A 27,079-nucleotide genomic window follows, 5' to 3' on the forward strand; every position below is an offset into this window, starting at 1 on the left:
TAGAGCTTCAGTGAAAATGCGCCATAAAGTTCTATTTTGCGCTAAGATCATTCACCCCATTCCAAAGACTTTCCTTGACCTCTTATCTCTTTCATGATAGATTTTCTCCAAGTTTGTGCTGGGGGACCCTTTTTTTCTTGGGGATTCCACTCTAGGGTAGCCTTAGCAATACTTAAGCTATTTTCTCGAGGTGTGTGACCAATCCAGTCCCACTTTCTGGACTTTATTTCCTCTTTTGCTCACTCAGGCGTAGCAGATCTTCGTTTCTGATAATGTTAGGCCAGAAAATACGAACAATTCTGCATAGGCATATGTTAACAATTAACAAAAACCTGCAGTTTTTTGTAAGGATTTTTGTCACTTTCCAGGTTTTACAGCCGTAGTGTAGAACAGACATGACATTTGACTGGAATATTCAGATCTTTGTCTTTGAAGTATACCTACTCGCCAGACCTCCAAACAAGGTTGATATGCTGAATGCTTGTTGACTTTTCGAATCGTCATACGAATTATAGTCTTCTGTACCTCGGCGTTCTGTTATGACATTTCCAAGATACGTAAAATTTTTCACATTTTCAATCTGCATGTTTTTAATAGTAAATAGTATGTTGCTTCTTGCATTTATTCTCATGGATTTGGTATTATTATTATTGATTTTTAATAAGGATAAAGGACTTGATAGTCAAGATGTACTAATCATAGAAAAATTAAACTGGCGTCAAACAGCGACAGCTTGCATAAATGGAAAATCAACAGAAACATGCAAAATACAAAGAGGTGTCAGGCAGGGTTGTATACTGTCCCCACTGTTATTCAATTTATATTCAGATAGAATATTTAAGGAAGCACTGCATAATTTGGAATGAGGTGTGAAAGTTAATGGAATTTTGATAAATACAATCAGATGTGCAGACGATACAGTTATTTTAAGTGATGATATGAATGGATTACAACACGTTTTAAATGCCATTGACCCAGTGGGAAGAGAGTTTGGTCTAAACATAAACTGTTCAAAAACAAAATACATGGTATTTAGCCGTTTGGCCCATCAAGATTCACGGTTATATGTTGATGGTCATATAATTCAAAGAGTACCCAGTATTAAATATCTTGGTTATCATATTACTGAACAACTAGATCCAGATAAAAAAATAAACTGTAGAATCGAGATAGCCCGCACGACATTTTTAAAAATGAGGTCATTCTTCTGTAGTGATAACTTGCAACTTCAACTTCGAAAGCGCATGATTAAATGTTAAATTTGGTCAGTCCTCTTGTATGATGTCGAAGCATGGACATTAAAAATATCCACCATTAATCGTTTGGAGGCCTTTGAAATATGGCTGCACAGACGTACACTGAAAATACCATGGACGGCTATGCTGACAAATGTGGCAGCCCTTAAAAGAGCAAATGCTGCCTGCGAGCTGCTTGATAATATCAAATATAGAAAGCTGGCCTATTTTGAACTCGTAGTAAGGGGAGCGGTATAATATTCTTTAACTTATTATGATGGGTCAAATCGAAGGACGCAGAGGTATTGGTAGAAAGCAGGCATCTTGATTGAAGAATATCCGGGAGTGGACAGGAATAAAGAAAGCAGAACAACTATTTAGAATAGCTCGAGACAGAGATAGTTTCGGCATGTCAATCGCCAACGTCAAGGAGACTTGATAGGACACGTTAAGAAGAAGAAGAATATTTATTTTCAAACATATTATATTAGCTTCAGTGGAAAGTGTTTCCAATTGATCAGCCATATATTGAAACCTTTGTCCTAATAGGCAAATATCATCGACGTATTCTGGGTCGCTTAGGCGTGTGGTTAACGTCCATTGTATCTCTCTTGTGTGGGAGTCTAGTTAGGAGAGAACATATTTATAGTATATGGCTATGTATGTTAAAAAGAAACGGAGAAAACACACATCACTGTGTTAAATTCATCACTGTTGATCCCATTGTGTGTCACGCTGCTCTTCGCCTCAGTGTACATTGACTTTATAATGGAAACTATGTTTTGCAGGATGTTTTTTAGCTCTAAAATTTTCCATACAGCAACTTGAAATAAGCTGTCAATGGCATGCTCAAAATCGACCAAAACCATGTATAAGGGTGTGTTCTAATCAACGGATTGTTCAAATAATTACCCTCACAGTATTGATGGGGTCTATGCAGGAGGATCCTGGTCTAAAGCCTGCTTGATTAGCTCGAAATGCAGTTTTGTTAATCTTTTCAGTATGAAGATCATGAAAATTTTAAATATGGCGGTAAACAAGATTGTTCCTCTCCAATTTTTGCACAGTGTGAGGTTGACCTTTTTTCGAAGCTTGACAACGTTACCCTTCTTCCAGTCCGCTGGAATGCAGTTTGTTTTCCACACCTCTCGGATTATGGGGAGCAAAATTTCAGCAGTTAGATACTATGACCATCAATCATGTCCAAATTCAGCCGAAATGTATCGGAAAAGCCGGAAAAACTGAACTGACTCACGCGGACGATGTTTACAAACTGAATTTCGCGGGTTCAATCGACGATGGCTGATGGATTTCTACTTCGAGACCGTTTTGACGACTGACGATGGGGATATCGAACACGAGACTTTTCTACCGTGACAAACTATCCTTGAATTGAGGGAAACCATTTTGGCTGTGATGGAAAGCCACTGGTTTCTACAGGTGAGTTTTTTCCACCAGTGGCGTGGGATAAAAAATTGAATAAATTTAGAATAAAAAATGTTATCTTGTGTGTTTCAATTTACTTTTTTTTCTAGGAAGCATCGTGTAGAAAATAAGATGCGAGTAGTCGACTAGTCTATGGGAAATTGAGAATATATTGTATTCCTAAGTGGAGCATAGAGTTTCAGTGAAAACCCGCCATCAAGTTCTATTTTGGGCTAAGGTCTTTACCTTATTCCAAGACTTTCCTTGACCTCTTATCTCTTCTATGATAGATCTTCTCCAAGTTTACGCAAGGTGACCTCTTTTTCGTTTTTCTTGGGTATTCTACTTTAAGGCAATCTTTGCAATACTGAAGCTATTTTGTCGAAGTGTACCCTACTTTCTGGACTTGAGTTCACTTTCTAATCTACGGAGAGCTAGAGCCGAAAAATCATCGTCATAAGTAATATGGAGTTTTTCCTGTGAAATGTGACCATTGTATATTGACAATTAGGACCCCTTTCAGGCTGACAGCTCAGTGGATACAGGAAGTAGCAATAAGGGATAAAAGGGGAAAGTTAGTGCAGTCATTAAAGGTTTTCACCTCCTATTTTGTTAAACCTCCATCGATTTGCCTGAAAATTGGTGACTAGTTAGAGCATACCTCAAGAAATAAAACTGATTTGGTGCCAACTTGCACCTTTACCCTGGTGGTGAATACCACCCCTTCCCGCGGGTGAAAACAATTTTATTAAAAATAACCCCACAAATCGATAGAGGGACAAATTTTAAGTAAAATTTGTTATATCATATTATTAAAATAAATCAATACTTTTTGAGTTATTAAAGATCAAATATTTGGCTATTTAAGAGCATATGCGTGAAGTTACGGATAATAAAAAGAACATATTAATTAATTGTATGTTAGTAAAATATTATTTTTATGTTATTTCGATATTTAATTGAATTTTTTCTATCAATATAAACTGAATATGTCCAGAAACTGGGGATGTCCAATAATGGGTACATTTGACATATTCGAATACACTTTTGCTAAATTTATAATATCGAAATAATATAAAAATAACATTTTAGTAACATACAATTAATTAATATGTTCTTTTTATCATCCGTAACTTCCCGCATGTGCTCTTAAACAGACAAATCTTTGATCTTTAATAACTCAAAAAGTATTAATTTAATTTAGTAACATGATATAACAAATTTTACTTATAATTTGTCCCTCTATCGATTTGTGGGGTTAATTTTAATAAAATAGTTTTCACCCCCGAGAAGGGGTGGTATCCACCACCAGGGTAAAAGTGCAAGTTGGCACCAAATCATTTTTAATTTCTTAGGGTATGCTCTAACTAGTCACCAATTTTCATGCAAATCGATGGAGGTTTAACAAAATAGGAGGTGAAAACCTTTAAAGACTACACTAACTTTCCCCTTTTATCCCTTATTGCTACTTCCTGTATCCACTGAGGTGTCAGCCTGAAAGGGGTCATAATTATCAATATACAATAGACACATTTCACATGCCAAACTCCATATTACTTATGACGATGATTTTTCGGCTCTAGCTCTTAGACTATAACTTCTTTTGTTCAGTCAGGTGTAGCATATCTTCGTTTATGATGATGTTAAGCCAAAAATACGAACATGCAGTTTGTCTGCAAGGCATTTTGTCACTTTCCAGGTTCCACATCCTTAGAGTAGAACAGGTTTGGAATATTTGTATCTTTGTTTTAGTGGTATACTAACCAGATCTTCAAACAGAGTTGAGCATGCTAAATGCTTGTTGAGATTTTTGTATCCTCATACGAATATAGTATTCTGTACCTCCTCTTTCTGTTATGAGACACTTCCAAGATACGTAAAATTTTCCACATTTTCAATCTTTCTGCTGTTAGTAGGAAATACTATGTTGTTTATTGCATTTTTTTCTCATGGATTTGGTTTTACTAATATTGATTTTCAAATCTATTTTTTTAGCTTCAGTGGAAAGTGTTTCCAGTTGGTCAGCCACATCTTGGAACATTTGTCCTGAGAAGCAGATATCATCGGCGTATTCTAGATCGCTTAGGCGTGTGGTTAACGTCCATTGTATACCTCTTGTGTCGGAGTCTAGTTTGGAGAGTACATTATCTACAGGTATGTATGTTAAGAAGAAACGGAGAAAGCACACATCCATGTCTGATTCCAGTAAGTATGTTAAATTCGTCACTGTTGACGAAGTCAACGAAATTCGAAGTACCTCATTGTTAGAAACTTTTTGTACCCATGGAATTCTCAGCATCCTTCTGTATATATACATCTCAAAGGCACCTATTCTCATTTCTGTTTCAGAGTCCATTGTCCAACTTTCACAGCCATATAGCAAGACACAACATCTGATTATTCGAATTCTGAGCTCGAGACCAAGGTGTGATCTTGTAAAAAATGTTTTACACGAGTTTGAAGTTGGTATATCTGCTGTAAATAGCAGGTACCGTGTGAGTCCAAGGACACTTCCTTGTAGTACATCAGAGTAGATGGGATGTAGAGTAGTGAGGGCCTTCCCAAGTTTTATCTGGCACGATCTGTCGGCGAGGTATAATTGTAGAAGTCGTCTTGCAGTTGTCTTTTAAGTTTTGATACTAGACCTTTATGCCGTACCTTATCGAAGACTTGAGAAACATCAAGGAAGGCTGTTGTACAAAATAATTCTTGTTCTCTAGTGAAACTTTTGCGGTTAGGACCCCTATGAACCTGTTGTGCCATGTTTTTGTCGAAGTTTGAATTGGTAATATGGTATTAGGTTGTTTCTGTAATGGCAGTGTCTATTCTTTTCAGGAAAGGTCTTTTAAACACTTTGGAGGGTAAAGGCAGAAGGCTAATAGGACGATACGATGAAGGTTGGGTTGAGTCTTTGTTGGGTTTATGGATTAGGATGATTTGAGCTACCTTCCATTGAATCATCTTTACTTTTATGAAAAAAAACAAAAGATGTAGATCTTTGAAACACACTCAGTGATCAAAAGATCCACAGGTACTGGTTTAACGACCACTCTGTTTTATGTTTTATATTTTATATTTTATATTTTATATTTTCTAGATTTACGCTCCTGTTATGTCTATGTCTCGGATGTTGTTTTTTGATGGAATGTGTCTAAAGATATTCAACCTCTCATCTTTACCGATGAGCCCACGGAGGTTGAAGAGGGCGAAACACATTTCTAAGAACTGGTGTTTGGATCTTTGATTCTATTCGAAAAATTTTTCCCAGCCAGAAATAGTGGATGTGTGAGTTATTCGTAAGGGGATTTTTCCACATTCTCTATTTCATTTGTTTGATCTTTACTTTTAGTTAAAGGTAATAAAATTTTGTCGTTAAATTCCATGTCCAAGCCAAACAAACATAGGTATTTATATTGTTTTTGTCTTAATATAAAACAGTTCGCTATCGTGTAGTTATAAGTATTTCGTTGATTGTACACCCCAATAACTTTTACATTCGAACCGTTGCGTGATAGGTGAAATTCAGGGGCGTTTCTGCAATTTTTTCTAATCAATATAAACGTACAACAACTACGTAGTTTTACTTGTAACATAATGCCATGCTATGTGTATGAGCGAATCTGCGCCTGCTGAAAGTTCTTCGCCGTTAATTGAAGACCTACATACACACATACATACACACACACACGGTAACGACTTTCGACGGTATTATTAGAAACGTCCTTGAAATTTATTTGCAATTAGAGATTAATTGAGGCTCTTTGCTCTTTGATCGCACCTTTCGATAATCCGTTCTCGTTTACTTTGGTAATGAGACATTTCATGTACTGGAAAACTGTTCAACAAACTTTTTTTAATTGGTCACTTTGTTTATTATAATTAATTCTTACTTTTCTTCTTTTTCCTATATACAGGGTGTTTGGTAAAGAATGGGCCATAGCTTAACCTTAGATTCCTGAGGTTAAAATAGGTCGAGTTAAGCTAACTTACCTTTTTTTTTATAATTGGCTTTGGCATGAACCAATTAGCCAGAACTTACCTTAGTACGAAAGATAATAAACGAAATACAGGGTGTCAAAGTTAAACTTTTATTTTTTTTATTCTTGAATATTTCCTAACAGGCACGGGATAATAACACGAAATTTGGTAAGCGGGAGTTTTTTAGGATGAGAAATTTAAATTCGCGACCAAAAATGATGTATTGCCCAGAGGACGCCACATACGCCGTTCAGCGCTCATTTAATAGGTTAAATTTTTTTTATTACCCACTCTATACATACTTTTTGAATCAAAACTTTTATTCTCCTAATATTTTTACTTAAAAAAGGTACATTCATTTCGCTAAACTCAACTGTTTTTGAGATAAACGCATTTTAAATCTGTGAGGCACCATAATTTTTTGCATAATATCGTTGTGGTTACACCCGAAAAATAACTTAAATCCATAAAAATTTACAAAAATGTATCGCAAATTTCTTTAAATGGAATTTGTGATGCTATGACATATACAGGGTGTCCCGAAAATATTGGTCATAAATTATACCACACATTTTGGGGTCAAAAATAGTTCGGTTGAACCTAACTTACCTTAGTACAAATGTGCTCATAAAAAAAGTTACAGTCGTTTGAATTTACCAAATGAAAATCGATTTTTTTCAATATATCGAAAACTATTAGAGATTTTTTATTGAAAATGGACATGTATCATTCTTATGGCAGGAACATCTTAAAACAAAATTATAGTAAAATTTGTGCACCCCATAAAATTTTATGGGGGTTTTGTTCCCTTAAACCCCCCCAAACTTTTGTGTACCTTCCAATTAATTCATTATTGTCGTACCATTAGTTAAACACAACATTTTTAAAACTTTTTTGTCTTTTAGTATTTTTTCAATAAGCCAGTTTTTATCGAGATGCGGCGTCTTTTTTAAAATATTTACATAAAAATTTTATAGGTGTTTTGTTCCTTTAAACCCTCCAAATGTCTGTGTACGTTCCAATTAAACTATTACTGTGGTATCATTAGTGAAACACGGTGTTTTTAAAACGTTTTTGCCTCTTAGACTTTTTTTGATAAGTCACATTTTATCGAGATGTGGCTTCTTTTTTAAGATATACCTAAAAATGTACGTTATAAATAAATTTTCAGATTATTAACAGGTGTATGCAAATCATACTTAACCATATACATAATGAATATAAAAGAATATAGTTTATGTCCTTGTGGGATCGGTACTCACCGGAGGGACCGCAGATGTTCGGATACAATTAGCGTCTCTTTGCAAAGACAATGACGTCTACTTTGCAAAGTAACAAGACACTTACTCAACATACACACTACACATGACACTAATACTCATGTTGTGACTGGCTGAATGACAAAGTCCATGCCATTAAAAAAAAACCATACACATAATATGTGGTGGATTCGACAAATATTCAAAATATCTCGATAAACACTGGCTTTTCAAAAAAGTACTAAGAGGCAAAAAGTTTTAAAAACATTGTGTTTAACTAATTGTGCCACAATAATAATTTAATTGGAACGTACACAAAAGTTTGGGGAGTTTAAGGGAACAAAACCGCCAAAAAATTTTTATGGGGTGCACAAATTTCACTTTAATTCTTTTTTAAGATATTGCTGTCATAAAAATTCCACTTGTCCATTTTCAATAAAAAATCTCTAAGAGTTTTCGATATATGAAAAAAAATCGATTTTCATTTTGTAACTTCAAAGGGCTGTAACTTTTTTATGTGCACTATTGTATATAGGTAAGTGAGGTTCAATCAACCTATTTTTGACCCCAGAATCTGTGGTATAATTTATGACCAATCTTTCCGGGACACCCTGTATATGAGAGCTGGCAGAATGATTATGGTTTCAAGTTTATTTTTCGGGTCTAACTACAATGATATTATGCAAAACATTATGTTGTATCGCAGATTTAAAATGCGTTTATCTCGAAAACTGTTGAATTTTCGAGTATGAGACAAATGTCACCATAAACATCCAGTGTTGAGCTGGCCCCCCCCACTTGCAAAAATTAAAAAACAAATAGCCCTGATTTATGAGCTATTTATGAGCTCTCATATTCCGCAAACTAAAAATTTTGAGCTCGTTCCACTGAGCAGGAATTTAATACCCTAGTGGGGGGGGGGCTGACTCAGCCCCCCCCACTACTTAAAAATAGGAATATTGAATCGGTTTTTGCGGCAGAATTACGAGCTATTTATGAGCTCTTGAAATTATATACTTTCGATTTTTGAGCTCATCCCCTTCACCCCCAAACAACCCTTTAATTGATTTAACTTAAGAGAAAGATGCTGAGAAAACTTAAAATATATCGTATTGCGGATATAATTCATATAGCTTATATACTCTAAGAATAAACTATTAAATCAAGAGCATTTCGATTATTGAGCTACAACCCCTTCGCAAGAAAACCACCCTATCTTCCCGGTTTAAGAGAAAGTTGTACTTAAAATGCATTAAACTAATTATTTGGCGACTACATATCATTTAATAATTTATAAACCTTCCAAATTACGCGCATTTAGATCAGTAAATTGCAATTTTTTTGTATAGTGCAGTCACTGAAGGTAAAAATCAACGATTACCTTCAATTTCGGTGAACCTTCATCGATTTTCACGAAAATTGGTCAGTAGTTAGAGGATACGTCAAGAAACAAAGGTGACATGGTACCACCTTGCGCCTTTACCCTGAGGGTGGATACCGCCCCTTCTCGGGGGAGAAAATTATTTTATAAAAAATAAATGCCATGCACAAATCAATAAAAGAACAAATTAAAAGCAAAATTTATTATATAAAGTTAATAAAATAAGTCAATACTTTTTAAGTTATTAAAGATCAAAGATTTTAATTATTTGTGAAAAAAATGCATGTTTTGAAGAGGTTTTTTGTAAATCATTGAAAAACTTTAAGTTTTTACAAAAAAGTTAATAGTAGTTTAATTCGTATAGCTTATATTCTAAGAATAAACTCTTAAATCACGCGTCTTTCGATTATAGAGCTACAACCCCTTCGCAAGAAAACGACCCCATATTCCCGGCTTAAGAGAGAGTTGTTCTTAAAATAATTTAAATTAATTATTTGGCGACTACATATCGTTTAATAATTTATGAGCTTGCAAAATATACGCATCTCAATTATTGAATTGCCATTTTCTTTCTATAGTGCAGTCACTGAAGGTAAAAATCAACTATTACCTTCGATTTCGGTAAATCGCCATTTATTTTCACGAATTGAAAATAAGAACTTGGGGTTTTAGCCTGGGGTATATGTCACTCCTTCTCGGGAGTGAAAATTACTTTATTAAAAATAACCCCACAAATCGAGAGGGACAAATTGTAAGCAAAATTTGTTATATAATGTGATTAAAATAAATCAATACTTTTTGAGTTATTAAAGATCAAATATTCTAATTTTTGGAAAGAAAATGCATGCTTTAGAGCGATTTTTCATAAATGACTCAAAAACTGTAAGTTTTTACAAAAAAGTTTTCATCGCTAAAATTGAAGCTAATAAAAAATATAATAAATTGCTTACTTGAAAAACCCTTTAATGTTAATTTAAAGTAAGTTATTGGTAATTAAATGTATATTTTTTTCCGCGACTGTTCAAATCTAAGGGTTCAAGCTTAAATAACGGGAAAGAGATGCATTTTATAACACTTAGGTACTAAATACTTGTCAAAGTACTTAGAAATACCTATGATCCAGAAAAAGTTGATAGTATCAAAATCCGCTCACCAATTTTCGTGAAAATGAATGGAGCTTTACCGAAATCGAAGGTCATAGTTGATTTTTACCTTCAGTGACTGCACTATAGAAAGAAAATGGCAATTCAATAATTGAGATGCGTATATTTTGGGAGCTCATAAATTATTAAACAATATATAGTCGACAAATAATTAATTTAAATTATTCTAAGTACAACCCTCTGTTAAGCCGGGAATATGGGATGGTTTTCTTGCGAAGGGGTTGTAGTTCAATAATCGAAAGGCGCGTGATTTTAGAGTTTATTCTTAGAATATAAGCTATACGAATTAAACTACTATTAACTTTTTTGTAAAAACTTACAGTTTTTCAGTGATTTACAAAAAACCTCTTCAAAACATGCATTTTTTTCACAAATAATTAAAATCTTTGATCTTTAATAACTTAAAAAGTATTTACTTATTTTATTAACTTTATATAATAAATTTTGCTTTTCATTTGTTCTTTTATTGATTTGTGCAGTTATTTTTTATAAAATAATTTTCACCCCCGAGAAGGGGCGGTATCCACCCTCAGGGTAAAGGCGCAAGGTGGTACCATGTCACCTTTGTTTCTTGACGTATCCTCTAACCACTGACCAATTTTCGTGAAAATCGATGAAGGTTCACCGAAATTGAAGGTAATCGTTGATTTTTACCTTCAGTGACTGCACTATACAAAATAAATTGCAATTTACTGATCTAAATGCGCGTAATTTGGAAGGTTATAAATTATTAAATGATATGTAGTCGCCAAATAATTAGTTTAACGCGTTTTAAGTACAACTTTCTCTTAAGCCGGGAAGATAGGGTGGTTTTCTGGCGAAGGGGTTGTAGCTCAATAATCGAAATGCTCTTGATTTAATAGTTTATTCTTAGAGTATATAAGCTATAGGAATTATATTTGCAATACGATATATTTTAAGTTCTCTCAGCATCTTTCTCTTAAGTTAAATCAATTAAAGGGTTGTTTGGGGGTGAAGGGGATGAGCTTAAAAATCGAAACTATATAATTTCAAGAGCTCATAAATAGCTCGTAATTCTGCCGCAAAAACCGATTCAATATTCCTATTTTTAAGTAGTGGGGGGGGGCTGACTCAGCCCCCTCCACTAGGGTATTAAATTCCTGCTCAGTGGAACGAGCTCAAAATTTTTAGTTTGCGGAATATGAGAGCTCATAAATAGCTCATAAATCAGGGTTATTTGTTTTTTAATTTTTGCAAGTGGGGGGGGGGCAGCTCAACACGGGTTAATCACCAGCATCTTTCAAAAGACCCTGTACGTATCGGATAAAGATTAAATCGTATTTTTATTTTCTATCCGCAACTCCACACATGCAGAGAAACAAACAATACCAACCGTTTGTTGATTCGCGTTGTGCGTACCAATTTAGACCAATTATATTAATTTATGAATTAAACCGTCAACTTTAGAGCGAACATAAGTAGATCGGTTATTAACAATCAAAATTATGTATGTGTTTATTGTTTTGAAAAAGTGTGAACAGCCTATAACTGGTTGAATACAGAGGTTTGATCTTAAACTTTGAAATACACGGTGAGGACTATTTTAAAAAAATATTGAAGAGTTAAAAATCTGATTGTATAAAAAATACAATCATTAATCCTTGATTAACAGTATTTTTCTATTACGCCAGGGCAGATAAATAAAAATGAGCGATTTCAGGGTAAAAATCAATACAGGTATTTGAAGGTGCTAAATCGTAGGGGGGACATAGTTAATTAAAAATACATACAGAGGTACTCGCAAATCAACCTCAGTTTTTTATAAACAAAGGCTAAAGTCAGAAAATATTGTTTTTTGCCTGTAGCATTTTTTGTATCATGTTTACAGCAAAAGTTGTATTATGAAAGTTGTGTATCATAAAAAAACGATTAATTTTAAGTTTTATTAGTTAAAATTGATAAATACTTAACCGAGATAATTGCAAAAAACCACATTTTTTGCACTATTTTGTAAATGTTAATAACTTTTACTAAATATGCCCTAAGGAACATATTGCACCTTAATTATGAGGTTATTATGTGCCTTTATTAGAGTGCAAAGTATCAAGAAGATCGTTTTGTTAGTTTACGAGTTACGTTAATTGTTTATCCAAAACATTGAATGTTTAAACATCTATTGTTGCCCATGGAGTATTTTCAGAGCTTTTTAGCAAAGTGAAATGAGTTTTTAAAGACTCAAACTACTAAGAAATTAAAAAAACGATACATTTATTATTTAAATGTTCTTAAACAAGTCGTTTAATAAATAGTGAGTTTTTTCCTTATAAACAATTAGAATAACTTTGTTATTTTTCACGACAAATAATTATAATTAGTTGTATCAGAAAAGTGGTAAAAAACACACATTAAAAGCTAAAAATAAACTTTCTATGACCAATAATACCCAAGGTATATATTTTTTTTTTGAAAAATCATATCTGTATTGTTTATAAATATTAAGAGTCGAAATTTGCAAAAAATCATAATAGATATCTATATTTTACACTGCAATTAATAACTACAATATATCTTCTATTTAAAATGAGTAATAACCCTTTAAAATGAAGGTACTCGAGCTGACTTAACTGGAACCGTGTGATGGGGGAAAGATCTCAGAGTCCGGTTTCGCCCGTCGAGATTTTGGTATTGAAAGTTCAAATTGGAGCGCTTGAACAATTTTACAATAGCTCAGCTTCCAGAGAACGTAGAGCCTTTAATTTTTTTTTTTTGGGTAACTCGACGAAAGAATAACAACTAGCTAATTTTCATTGGCCGAAAAAATCGGAAAATTCTGGAAAATGGATTGTTTATTCAACATTCATTTACAACGTTAACACTAATATATTTTGATAAATATTTTCATAAAATATTATAAATTTGTGAATAAATATTAAAATATAATTATAGTATGTATACAGGGTTGTTCATTTTATTCGCCTCGGTGTCTGTACGGAAAACGAATTGATTTAAAAAAAATTCTTCACAGAAATATACAGGGCCATTAACACTACAATTTAAAAATAATATGAATTATACAGGGTGCTTCAAAAAAGAGTGGTATATCAAAGATATATTTTTTATGGAACACCCTACAACTAATGAAATTTTTGAATTTGCCCTTAAACAATAAGCTAGACTATATCTAAGTACAGGGTGTTTTGATTTATTTCAATTTAAAAACAAATGTAATGTTTTAGAAAAAAAAATAAAGTATTGATTGAAGTAAATAAGGTATTGATCGTACAATTTCAGATTTAAAAATTAATTGAAAACAAAAACGTTCTCAAATTGAAAAAAAAAATGTATAGATTATAATTATTGCTCTTCGTTAATTCTACACAGTTTTTGTACAGGTTCATCAATTTCTTCCACATTATCCATAATTTCTTAAAATAAATCAATTGTACCGAGCTGTGCATAAATTGCAAAGATGATACTGACGAAAAAAAGCTACAACCTTTTGACAGTTATTATAGATGACAAAAGTGAAGTTGAAGAAGATTTGTCTAAAGAAATTAGGGATAATGTTGAAGAAATTAATAAATCTGTACACAAACTGTGTAGAATTAACGAAGATCAATAATTATAATCTATACATATACATTTTTTTTGTAGTGAGCGGCCGTGGGTAACGGCATAAACGCTGGCCTCATACGCCAGTAGACGTGGGTTCGATCCCTGCCAAAGACAAACCATTTTCATTTCCAATAATGACACGAGCCGTCTCACCGTGCCTCGGAGAGTACGTTAAGCCGTCGGTCCCCCTGGGCTAGTGTACATCGACACTAGTTACTTGAAACAGGGTTAAAGATGTAATTGGCGCCGGAACTATCCGAAAGGATCTCCCCGGCAAAAATGCCATACGATATTATTATTATTATATACATTTTTTTTAATTTGAGAATGTTTTTGTTTCCAATTAGTTTTTAAATCTAAAAATGGACGATTAAGTAATTATAAATTTTGTTACAATAAACATCTGTTTAAATATGCTAAATAGTCAATTATGAAGATCCAAGAAAAATTTGTCACCGATTCTTAGATTCGTAAATATTTATTTTTTTCTAAAATTTTCCATTTTTCTAAAAATTTATATAAATTAAAACACCCTGTACTTAGGTTTAGTCTAGTTAGCAGCTAGCATATTGTTTAAGAGCAATTCAAAAATTTCATCAGGTGTAGGGTGTTCCATAAAAATATATATCTTTGACATACCACTCTTTTTTGAAGCACCCTGTATAATTCATATATTTTTAGATTGTAGTGTTAATGGCTTTGTATATTTCTATGAAGAATTTTTTTAAATCAAGTCGTTTTCCGTACAGACACTGAGGCGAATAAAATGAACAACCCTGTATATACTCGTAAATAAATATATACATACTATAATTATATTTTAATATTTATTCACAAATTTATAATATTTTATGGAAATATTTATCAAAATATATTAGTGTTAACGTTGTAAATGAATGTTGAATAAAAAAATCCATTTTCCAGAATTTTCCGATTTTTCCGGTCAATGAAAATTAGCTAGTTGTTATTCTTTCGTCGAGTTACCCCAATTAAAAAAAAAATTGAAGGCTCTACGTTCTCTGGAAGCTGAGATATTATAAAAATTTTCAAGCGCTCCAAATTGAACTTTCTATAGCAAAATCTCGACTAGAGAAACTGAACTCGAGACATTCTTCCATATCACACGGTTCCAGCTCAGTCAACGTGAGTAACTTGATTTTAAAGGGTTATTACTCGTTTTAAATAGAAGATATTCCGTACTTATCAATTGTCATATAAAATATAGATATCTATTACCATGCTGTAAAAATTTCAACTCTTAATATTTATAAACAATAGAGATGTGATTTTTCAAAAAAAAAAGTATAACTTGGCTATTATTGGTCCTAGAAAGTTTTTTTTTAATTTTAAAGTGCATTTTTTTACCAGCTTTTTGACACAACCAATTATAATTATTTATCAGAAAAAATGGCAAAGATATTCTATTTGTTTATAAGGAAAAACTGACCATTTCTTTATCGACTTGTTTAACAACATTTAAAAAACAAATATATTATTTTTTTTAACTTTCCTAGTACTTTGAGTCTTTAAGTAGTCATTGCACTTTGCCAAAAAGCTCTGAAAACACTCCTTGGGCAACAATGATTGTTTAAACATTCGATGTCTGGGATAAACAACATTTAACATAACTTGTAAACTAACAAACAGATCTTCTTGAGATTTTGTAAACTAATAAAGGCACTTAATTACCTCATGATCAAGGTACAATAAGTTCCTTACGACCTATTTGGTAAAAGTTATTAACATTTCCAAAATAGTGCAAAAAACGCGGTTTTTTGCAATTATATCGGTTAATTCTTGATGGATTTTAACTTGTAAAAATTCAAATTAATTGTTTTTTTGTGATAAACAACTTTTATAACGCAAATTTTGCTGTAAATATGATACTAAAAATGTTATAGGCAAAAAACAATATTTTCTGACTTTGGCATTTTTTTATAAAAAAAATGAGGTCGATTTACGAGTACCTCTGTATGTATTTTTAATTAACTATATCCTCCCTACGATTTAGCACCTTCAAATACCTGTATTGATTTTTTTCCCGTTTTTATTTTTCTACTCTGGTCTATATATATGTTCTTATACATCTGAGACATTGGTTTATAGACCAGGGCGGATCTGTTTTGAGGTGAATGTGAGAGGTGGCATTCGAATTTTTGCGGATAAAGTTAGGTGATAACTTCCTTAATAATAATTGACTTATGCTCCTTCTCAAATATGCCCGGAACATTAATAAAAAAATTTAAATATTTAAAAATCTCGAAAAATATCTATTTTTTTTCTACTTTCATTGCTTATAACTTTAAAACGATTCATTTTAGAACAAAGTCGCAGGGAAAGGAAATAAAGATAATTGAATTTTGTATAATATACATGTCTTAAAATATTAGTACCCTTTCTGCAAAATAGCAATAAATAGAAAATAAGGGGGCAAAAAAGACTGTTTTTATTCAATGTTTTTCAACCACTTTGGTTGCACTTAGAACCTTCATATTTCGCTTAGAAAATTCTTATAATATACTTAAACCATCCACAAAATTTCATTAAAATCGACCTAATAGATTTTGCATAATAATTTTGCAATCTAATTTTTTTAAAAAGTTTAAATCTTTTAAAAACTTTCTGAACAAAAAGTAGACCATTTAGAAGTTTGCTAATTATTTTAAATATAAAGAAGTTCTCTACCTATCTAATACACTTTACATAATTAAAATCCGATTATTTAAACGGCCTCGGCACTGTTTTAAAGTTATAAACAATGTTTTGGGTTATAAACAAATACAGTGAGGACGTTTGAGTAGGAATAAATTCATTTTCTTGAGAATGGGAGACTCTGGAGATAAATCCCGAAATAGATCGATTTTTATTTTTAAATTATAATTTTTTTGCATAAATATAATACTAGTGATGTCATCCATCTGGGTGTGATGACATAATCTAAATATTGGAATTAATTTAATTCAATTTTTTAAATTCAAACCCTCTATAAATAATTATGCTAATGTTTATATTATTGAATACAAAATTGAATAGCCTTTCGATTGAGCTATCACACGGCACCTATTCTCATTTAAAAAACTCATCGATTACGTCATCGCGCCTAGATGGATGGACGTCACTAGTATGATATATATGCCAAAAAATTAGAATTCAAAAATAAAAATCGACCTGTTTCGGGATTTATCTCCAGAGACGCTTATTCTCCAGAAAATGAATTTATGCCAACTCAAACGTTCTCACTGTACTTGTTTATAAGCCAAAAAATTGTTTATATATTTAAAACAGTGATGAGACCGCTTAAATAATCCGATTTTAATTCTGTAAAGTGTATTAGGTAGGTAGATAACCTCTTTATATGTAAAAAAATTAGCAAACTTCTAAATAGTCTACTTTTTCTTTAGAAAGTTTTCAAAAAATTTGAACTTTTTAAAAAAAATTTAGATTGCAAAATTATTCTGCAAAATCTATCAGGTCGATTTTAATGAAATTTGGTGAATGATTAAAGTAGGTTGTAAGAATTTATCTAAGCGAATTACGAAAGTTCTAAGTGCATCCAAAGTGGTTGAAAAACATTGAATAAAAACAGGCTTATTTTGCCCCCTTATTTTGTATTTATTGCTATTTTGCAGAAAGGGTAATAATTTAAGACATTTTAAACTAGTCGTATATCATACAAAATTTAATTATCTTTATTTTATTTCTCTACGACTTTGTTCCAAAACGAACCGTTTTAAAGTTATAAGCAAAGAAAGCAGAAAAAATCGATGTTTTTCGAAATTTTTAAATATTTTAATTTTTTTATTAATGTTCCGGGCATACTTGAGAAGGAGCATAAGTAGTGTGACCAACTCCAAGTCAGTCCAATTCGGGACAAGGCTGAAAAAAAAACCTAAAATCCGGGACTTTTCAATGAAAATCGGACCATTTTTTTTAAATATAGAACTTTAATATTATTTTATTGATTATTTAACATTTTTATGTTGACAAACATTTTTTTGATGGGATGGGTTGTAATGATAATAACATTTTTGTTAGTTTTTAATGTTTCGACTTACAATCTGGAAATCATTCTCAAAAAGGGAAAAATTAGAAAATTTAACTGATGTTGGATTTCCATGTAAATAGAACCTAAGGTTAATATCAAAATATAATTATCATTATTTGATATTCACGTTTTTGAATCGTCTTTCAGAAGACGATAATTAAAATACAGAAACGGGAAAAAGTCCAGCGTTTGAGTTTTTGTAGAACTGTAATACCACGATATAAAATGCAACCGTTTTTAATGTGATATTATTATTACCAGAGAACAACGACCACACTGTGGTCGCTGTTCTCTGGTATTACAATCTAGAAATCGTCGACTTTTTTTCGTCCCACCAATTCAATTTGATGTGAATTCTTAGACGAATAACGTATTCAAAATAGAATTTTACCAAAACGTTGAAAATTCGGATGGCCCGGAAACCTTGCCCAGGACGCCAGGTCACGACTTTGTAATTCGGGCCAAGTCCCGGATTTTTCGGGCTAGTTGGTCACGATAAGCATAAGTCAATTATTATTGTTAAAGTTGTCACCTAACTTTATCTGCAAAAAGCCAAATGCCACCTTGCACATCCAAAAATAGACGTTTTTTCACAGATCCGCCTTGGTCTATTAACTATACGCGCAAATGTCTGTTTAACTCTCTATACTAAATTTACAATCAAGATGCAGTAGAAATAAACAAACCAAGACACGTTAAATGCTACTAGGAGCGCACCCGAATCCTAATTTACAATGTATTTACATTGTAAATCCCAAATCATGATCTCCAAAGTTTATACATTGTAAATTATGATACGGGAGTGCTCCTAGTAGCATTTAAGGTGTCTTGGTTTGTTTATTTCTACTGCATATTGATTGTAAATTTAGTATAGTACAAAAAATAGAACACAAGTTACACTTATGGTAAACTCCACTGACTCAGGTATTCCAACACAGTCCAAATATTGGCAATAGCACGTGTGCTTCCTTACATAGTAACTTCCAGCCATTTTCAGTCAAAGAGAAGAGAACAATCGACCAACATAGCGCAAAATTAATTACTCAATTTACTAAACGGTTGAGACTAAGTTGTAAAAGACCCAAAAAATTCATTGTACACTGCTTTCCCTTATGGTTATATTGTTCAATTTGTCTTGGTCAATCAATTTATGAACTTTTTAAAACGTTTTTATATATACTCCATCTAATTTACTTACCGTTGCACGTCATCCGCGTTTTTATTATTTGCAATTTACATTGTTATTTCCTTTTTGTATAGATTACTGTTATCACTTAATATTATAAATATGGAAGAAAAAAAATGGTACTTACCAAAATCAATGAAGAATCACCTAAAAAATAATGATATGAAATTCCGTATATAACACTTTTACACTGACATTTTCATCTAAATAATCGGTAAAAATGATCATTTGACGTTAATTGGATATGTCATTTCGTAGGTTACTAAACTGATAATGATTTTACTTGGTGCCTGTACGTCATAAGTTTTTTAAAAGTATTCAAATCAAAATAAAATTAAAAATGAATAACCATTTTCAATTTCAATTTTTCAATTTTTGATTTACATTTACTCTGTGTGGAGTATGAAGGGAACCATTCTCGTTGGAACTTTACCGCGCTGAGCAGATGGGACGTGAATTGCAAAATGTAGAATTCCCTCATCTTCCTTAGTCTCAGCATCCGTATGGCTTGCAAATTGTAGAAGCCTTGGAGGTGTAACCAGAGAAGGTTCCCATTGTTTTCATTCTGGTGGGGTGTAGAATAGCATTATGTTGTTTTATATGTCATTAGAGTGAAAACTTAGTCTCAAAATAAAATTCTTTGGTGGCGCATCATAGCTTCGGTCACATTATGAGACACCCTGAAAAATACGTTCTTTTACGTCTGATCTTCAGGAAAAGATCTATGGTAAACGTGGTCTTGGTAGAAGAAGAACATCATGGCTGCAAAGCCTGCAAAATCTAAGACAATGATAAAAAAATATATTCTTTCTTCTTTAGCCCATTTCTATCAAACTTTGGACAAAGCCTTCCCCAAATCTTTCCATATCTGTCTGTCCTTGGCTGCGCTTTCCTGCAGCTTTTATAATATCGTCCTTATATCGCATCTGAGGCCTTCCTCTTCCTCTTCTTCCTGTCCACCAGTGGCGTGCTGGAACTTTTCAAGCGGCCCGGTGATTTTATAGAAAAGCGGCCTCCTATCCTTATTTTACCTTTATTATCAGAATTTTTGTTTCTTATTTATAAAACAAAAATAATTCTTCTTCTTATAATTGTATAAATATGACTGTCTGTTTTTGAAGTTATACTTCTTTACGGGCGTAATGACGGTGAAATTTTATATGGGAAAACCTAGCGACCGGGCGCATGCGCATTATAACTTTGTTCTGATTGGATGTTCAAATGACATGACAAAAATTATCCAATATGGCAGCTGTGGCACAGCTGTGGGACTGTGTTTGGTTATAATGTACGCTTGTTGCGTTTTAAAATTTGTAGGAAGAGAAACAACAAACAAAAAGTTAGTTAATGGTTATACTGCCTTTTTAAATAGTTTTCATATTATATTTTTGGACTTATTTACATAGAAGAGATGATTGTTGCATGCCAATGTGAAAGCTCATCAAACTGTGCCTAGTATGAGTGCCGCAGATCTCGCTTATTCAAAGCTAAATAATCTTTCACTGGTAAGTGTTTTATAAATAGTTGATCAAATTTTGTTATGATATTTGAACATAGCCACTTTGCACGACGCAAGTGATTGCGAAATGTATTAGTCGTTATACGGGCTCCGATACCTACCTTGAACCTACCAAAATACATAAGTAGTATGTAATACTTTTTTTTACATAATTTGATTACCATCAAAATTTATATCAATATTCACCTAATATATTGTCTTCTTACCCTATGTTTTGTTGTATTTTTTCAATTCTAAATCATTTCAATTCAAAATCAAAATAATTTGATTTACATAAGTTAAAAATGTCAAAAGGTTAATCTGTTTAGTTAGACGATCTTCGCACATAATGACAAGCTGCCTCTGTGGTGCAGTTTTAATGCGGGTGAATCCCAATACAACGCAAATACCAGCCGCGTGGTAAGTTGGTTCGAATCCCAATAGAAACTTTTATTTTTTTTTATACATTTTATGATTGTAAGTATATTTATTATATAATTTTATTTTCAGAAAATACGTATTTAGTTAAAAATTTTTCCGACAATTAATGTTCAGAAATCATTTGTGGCATTTTTAATGTGTTTGTGTGTGTTTTATTTTTTTATTATTTTAATTTTTGGCACTGTTTTAATAAAAATGTTTGAGAAGTATTAAGTATAAATTAATTTAATATTTAAATAAAATATAAATAAAAAGTATATTAATTTCGTTTATAATCATATAATCATATAATCATATAATAGAAGTATAACTTCTTACGTGCGTACAAAGTACACACACATTCTTTTTTTAAATGTGCCTCTAGTAAGTTGTCGTTCCATCGTTTTCATGGTCTTCCCACTGATCGTCTTGCTATTGGGGAACTGTCTCTCGCTATCCTTACTACACTATTTATTGTCATTTGGCGTATGAGGTCATTCCATTCTATTCTTCTGTTTCTTATTCCGTTATTAATATTGTCCACCTTGAATCTCCATTGTACATCTGTACTTCTAGCTCTGTGTCCCATAGAGTCTTACCATCGATGTTTCGAAGGGTTTTCATCTCCGCTGTTTCGAGCAATTTTTTTGTCCTCTCCGTGTCGGGTCGTGTTTCTGCATTGGTCTGATGACTATTTTGTAAATTCTGCCTTTCATTTCTTTTCCAATATTTTTATTCACTTGATCTTCCACTTCTGTTTCGAGCCTTCCGTAGCTAGATGATGTGATGCCTAGATATTAAAACTCCATCACTTGTTCTATTAGCCATCCAGCTCCAATTTACATGTTATTGGATTTGCTGTTATAACCATGAATTTTGTCTTTTTGGGGGAAATTAACATGTTAAATTTTCTGGCGGTTATGTTAAATTGGTGCAGCATACGTTGTTAGAAATGTTTGATCCTGCGAAGAGTTGAGTACGAAAGCAATAAAGTTGGTGTGATGTGAAAATCAATAAAGCTAAGACAAAAATAATGATGTTCGACAGATTCGACACTATTCAACTAATTAACATATTACAGGAACACCAGATAGTAAACATCTTTGTCTATCTCGAGTCTAGTATAACTAGTGTGACCAACTAGCCCGAAAAATCCAGGACATAGCCCGAATTACGAAGTCGTGTCCCGGCGTCCCGGACAAGGCTTCCGGGCCATCCGAATTTTCAACGTTTTGGTAAACTTTTATTTTCAAATTTTGACTACGTTATTCTTCTAAGAATTCATTTCAAATTGAATTGGTGAGACGAAAAAAGTCGACAATTTCTAGAGTGTAATATTCTAATACCACATCCAAAATGCATACCTACGTTTTAAATGGTGGTATTATATTTCATCGCAAGACAAATATAATTTTAAGAAACAACATATAATAGTAAGAAGTAATCAACATAAAAATCTTCTGGAGCGATTTTCCTTTGGCATGTTTTAAAATTATTTTTTTGATGGGATTAAGCCACCATTGGTTGTAATTTGTAATGATATAAATACATTTTTATATTAACCTAAGTTTATATTATATTTACATGGAAATCCAACATCAGTTGATTTTTTTTCTAATTTTTCCTTTTTTGAGAACAATTTTTGGATTGGAAGTCGAAACGTCAAATACTAACAAAAATGTAATTAACATTCAATTGTGGCTGAATCCCATCAAAAATATCAGTGTCAACACAAAAATGTTAAATAATAAATAAAATGATAATATTAAAGTTCCATATTAAAAAAATGGCCCGATTTTCTTCGAAACGTCCCGGATTTTAGGTATATTTTTTCAGCCTTGTCCCGAATTCGACTGAATTGGAGTTGGTCACACTAAGTATAACTGACGATGGTAACTGTGAAGTAGGAGTTCGTAGACGTATTGGTATTGCAAAAAATGCGATGAATCGCCTAACTAAAGTTTGGAAAGACAGATTTATTTCTCAAAATATCAAGATGAGACTGGTGAATGCCGTTGTATTCTCAATATTTCAATACGGGGCAGATACTTGGACTCTTTGAGTGCAAGTGTGGTGCTTTTGAGAGCGGATGCCTTTGAGATGTGTTGCTGGAGAAGAATGCTGCGCATACCTTGGACAGCTCATAGGATAAACGTTTCCATTCTAAACCAACTCGAAATTAAAAAAAGGCTCTCCACAATATATCTGCAACGAATTCTGCAATTCTTTGGTCACGTGGTTCGCAGAGGTGACGACAGTTTGGAGAGATTAATTGTTTCTGGAAACGTTCCGGGGAGAAGATCAAGAGGACGATCACCAACTAGATGGTCCGATCAAATTAAGAATTCAGCTGGAAAGTCATTCTGCGAAGCTCTTAGAGCAACTAAATATAGAGAGCAATGGAATAACATTGTTAGGAATATTGGTGGAAATCACGATCCTAAGTAATGGGGAAACGACAAGCTAGAGAAATACGTTGTAAATCATCTTCACTTTGAGACATTAGTATTGCATCGTCTGGATAGCAGATTTATTTAAGTTGTGTTTCCATTTATAGAAAATATTATAAAATCTATATTATACATAAAATATATATTTTTAATGGATCTATCCTCGCCTATTTTAAGATAAACGTTATACACCGTCTGGTTCTGTCCACTCCAAATCGAAGCAAAACCGAAAACATCCAAAAATAATTAACGAACTTTTCCCAGAAACACATATCTGAACAAAATATATACAATTGCTGAGTCGTATTTTGTGTAAAAGTTTGTGTTTATATTATCCGCCGAATAATGCCTATTCATGACTCAATGGAACGTCTTAATATTTTAACCGTTTTGAAATAAAGGTGTATAAAACAGACAACTGGAATTAATGCAATATTATTCAAATGGCTCGAACACTATGTATGGAAATAAAATATTTTTGAAATGTGTTAATATCATTCAATTAGAAATTTAAAAAAAATTGTTGCATCTAAAATTTTTTGTGAAAAAAAACTTATTTGACCGGCCTCAAGAGGCCGCGGCCTCTCGGTGATTGCACCGATTCGTTTATATGGCCAGCACGCCACTGCTGTCCACGGTCTCCAGTTTTGTATTTCAGCATTCCATCTTTTATCTTCCTATCTCCCATTGTGGCCCGCACATCTCCGGGGTAGAGATGCATCACGTCAAACTAGTTTGATTTTACTCAACAAACTTGACTTGACTTGAAAATCAAACTTTTTGCATAAAAAAGTTTGACTTGACTTGATTTCGATATCTTTAAGTTTGACTTGAATTCAAACATCTTCAAACAGTTTGAAAAGTTTGAATATTATGCAACGTGTTTATTTGTTCAGTGGCGGATCAAGGGGGGAGTAATGGGGGTAGGGGAAGTCCCCCTCCCAACAAGATCCAAAAACATTTTTTGTCAAATTCCAATATAAACATAGAAATGTACTGGCTGATATGATATTTAAACCGCAGACAGACAAATAAAACCCAATAAACGCGCCAGTTAGAATAATAATTATTAAGAAAGCTTAAAGCGTCTTATAGTATGATAAAATTGATCCAAATAATGGCATAAACCAGACATCCAAAGTGAAAGATATCATCCAACACCAAATTGTTCTATATGGTCCACATAATGTTCAGAAAAAACTCACACTATTTTGAGCATCGGGTTTGAAGGGGAGAGGGGGAAGAAATCAGTAAATTCGTAGTTTTTTTAGGTTTTTCGTCAATATTTTTAAAACTATACGGTTTAGCATGAACAACCTTTTATACAAAAATGTTCTACATTCAATTTGAACTAAAAAAGGCCCAATGCATAATCCTTCTAAAATGAACGATTCCAAAGTTACGGAGGTAAGTAGTATAGTATAACTGGTCAAAAAAGGCTTAACCCAAACATTCAAAGTAAGAGGCTTCCTCCAACACTAAATTGTTCTATATGGTCCACATATTGTTCAGTAAAAAATTACACCATTTTGAGAGCCCGGTTTGGAGGGGAGATTGGGGAGAAATCGGTAAATTAGTAGTTTTTTTACGTTTTTCGTCAATATTTCTAAAACTATACTTTAACGTAAACAATGTTCTATAAAAATTGTTCTACTTACATAAAATTTAAAACAAAAAAGGTCCTATATATAATTATTATTCTAATACGGAGAGTGAAAAGTGGAGGTTTTCGATATTTTTTATATTTTTTGGGCAATTGATGATGATTTTGGGTGGTGAGGTTAACGTTTCTTCAAGGGTTTATCACTAACATGCCACTGAAATAGCAAATTTTATTTACAAAACACAATCCTGTTAACTAAAATTTCTTTCATCAGTAATAATATTGTAAATTGCCCAAAGAATATAAAAAGTATCGAAAACTTCCACTTTTCACCCTCCGTAACTCTGAAACCGTTGATTTTATAACAAATACATATATGCATAGGACCTTTTTTGTTTTAAATTTTATGTAGAATCCTTTAGAAACCGCATAGTTTTAGAAATATTGACAAAAAAACGTAAAAAACTCCGAATTTACTGATTTCTTCCCCCCTCTCTCCCCCCCCCCCCAAACGCGACGCTCAAAATAGTGTGACTTTTTTCTTAAATGTGGACCATATAGAACAATTTGGTGTTGGAGGATAACTTTCACTTTGGATGCCTGGGTTTGGGTCTAGTTATACCATACTATTAATGCATTATACATTAATTTATTAAAAATTTAAACCCAACATTTGTAGCCTGTATCCGAAAGAAATATAAATTGTAGATATAAAACCATATATACCTGGATCCCGCGTACCAAAAAAAAAGTTTATTAATAGCAAGCTGAAAATTTGTTAATAGCTTAACGGTGTCTAGTCAGACAAACTTTGATGTATGGGAACACTGGAATAGGAGAAGTTTTAATTGTGGAATAGGTTAAAAATTTGGAACGTCAGACTACGTAAACGTTTCATGTATTTTGTCGGACAGAACTTCCAATTGATTTGTTACCATTTCATTAAACTCTCATGCAAAAATCAGACTGGTGTTTATCACCAACTGGGCATTTTAATGAGTGGAACATGAAGAACATGTCAAATTACAGGAATCATGTTGGTTAGTAATAGCAGTCTGATTTTTGCATGAGAGTTTAATGAAAGGGTAACAAATCAATTGGATGTTATGTCCGACAAAATACATGGGACGTTTTCGTAATCTGACGTTCCAAATTTTTAAACTGTTCTACAATTAAAACTTCCACCGTTCCAGTGTTCTCGTACATCTAAGTTTGTCCGACTAGACACCGTTAAGCTATTAACAAATTTTCAGCTTGCTATTAATCAACTTTTTTGGTACGCAGGATCCAGGTCTAATAACCCAATGGTTAGTTTTGAATTTTAAAGAAATACCGACGAATATACAGCAATACTTTTGTATTGTATTTTCGAGTGAACTAGCAGCTTGGTACCAGATGTTTTTCGAACTGGCCCTAAGATAAATAAATGCCTCTTTTAATAAAAGAAAGTCATACAAATTCCAAATCATTTTATTTTGAGCTGTCCATTGAGACACATGTTACTGTGCTTGATCTGCTAAATACAAATTTTAAGATTTTTTCACTTGAATACTATTTTGTCCTATTGTAACATGAGCGGAGCGTGAGGGGGCAATATAATACAATCCAGGGGTTCTACTTATGTAAAATATAAACGAAAGTTGATTGTGATTCGGTAGTTTTTTTTATTTAAGTTAAAAATACAATGTTACGTAATGCGCTGTTCGAACCATCCTACCCCCTCCCCGTGTAACGCGCCGTAACGTTTTACATGACCCCCCCCCCCCAACTTGCGTTACGTAATACTTGAACGCTCCCAAAGTAGATTAAATTACACTTTGTATGATAAAAAACTATCCAACGAATTCTTTGTTTTAATCT

General features: G+C 32.7%; 1 protein-coding gene across 1 annotated transcript in view; it reads right to left on the reverse strand.

The window, feature by feature from the left end:
- The window catches only part of LOC114337860 (cyclin-dependent kinase-like 4), an 86,581-nt gene extending 67,111 nt beyond the window's left edge, over window positions 1–19,470 (reverse strand). The window contains exon 1 of the mRNA XM_028288408.2: window positions 19,376–19,470. The gene's annotated coding sequence lies outside the window, so the exon portion shown is untranslated. The remainder of the gene's footprint in view (window positions 1–19,375) is intronic.
- Between the last annotated feature and the right edge of the window lie 7,609 nt (window positions 19,471–27,079).

This window comes from Diabrotica virgifera, chromosome 8 (assembly GCF_917563875.1).
Source record: "Diabrotica virgifera virgifera chromosome 8, PGI_DIABVI_V3a".
Taxonomy (NCBI): Eukaryota; Metazoa; Arthropoda; class Insecta; order Coleoptera; family Chrysomelidae; genus Diabrotica; species Diabrotica virgifera.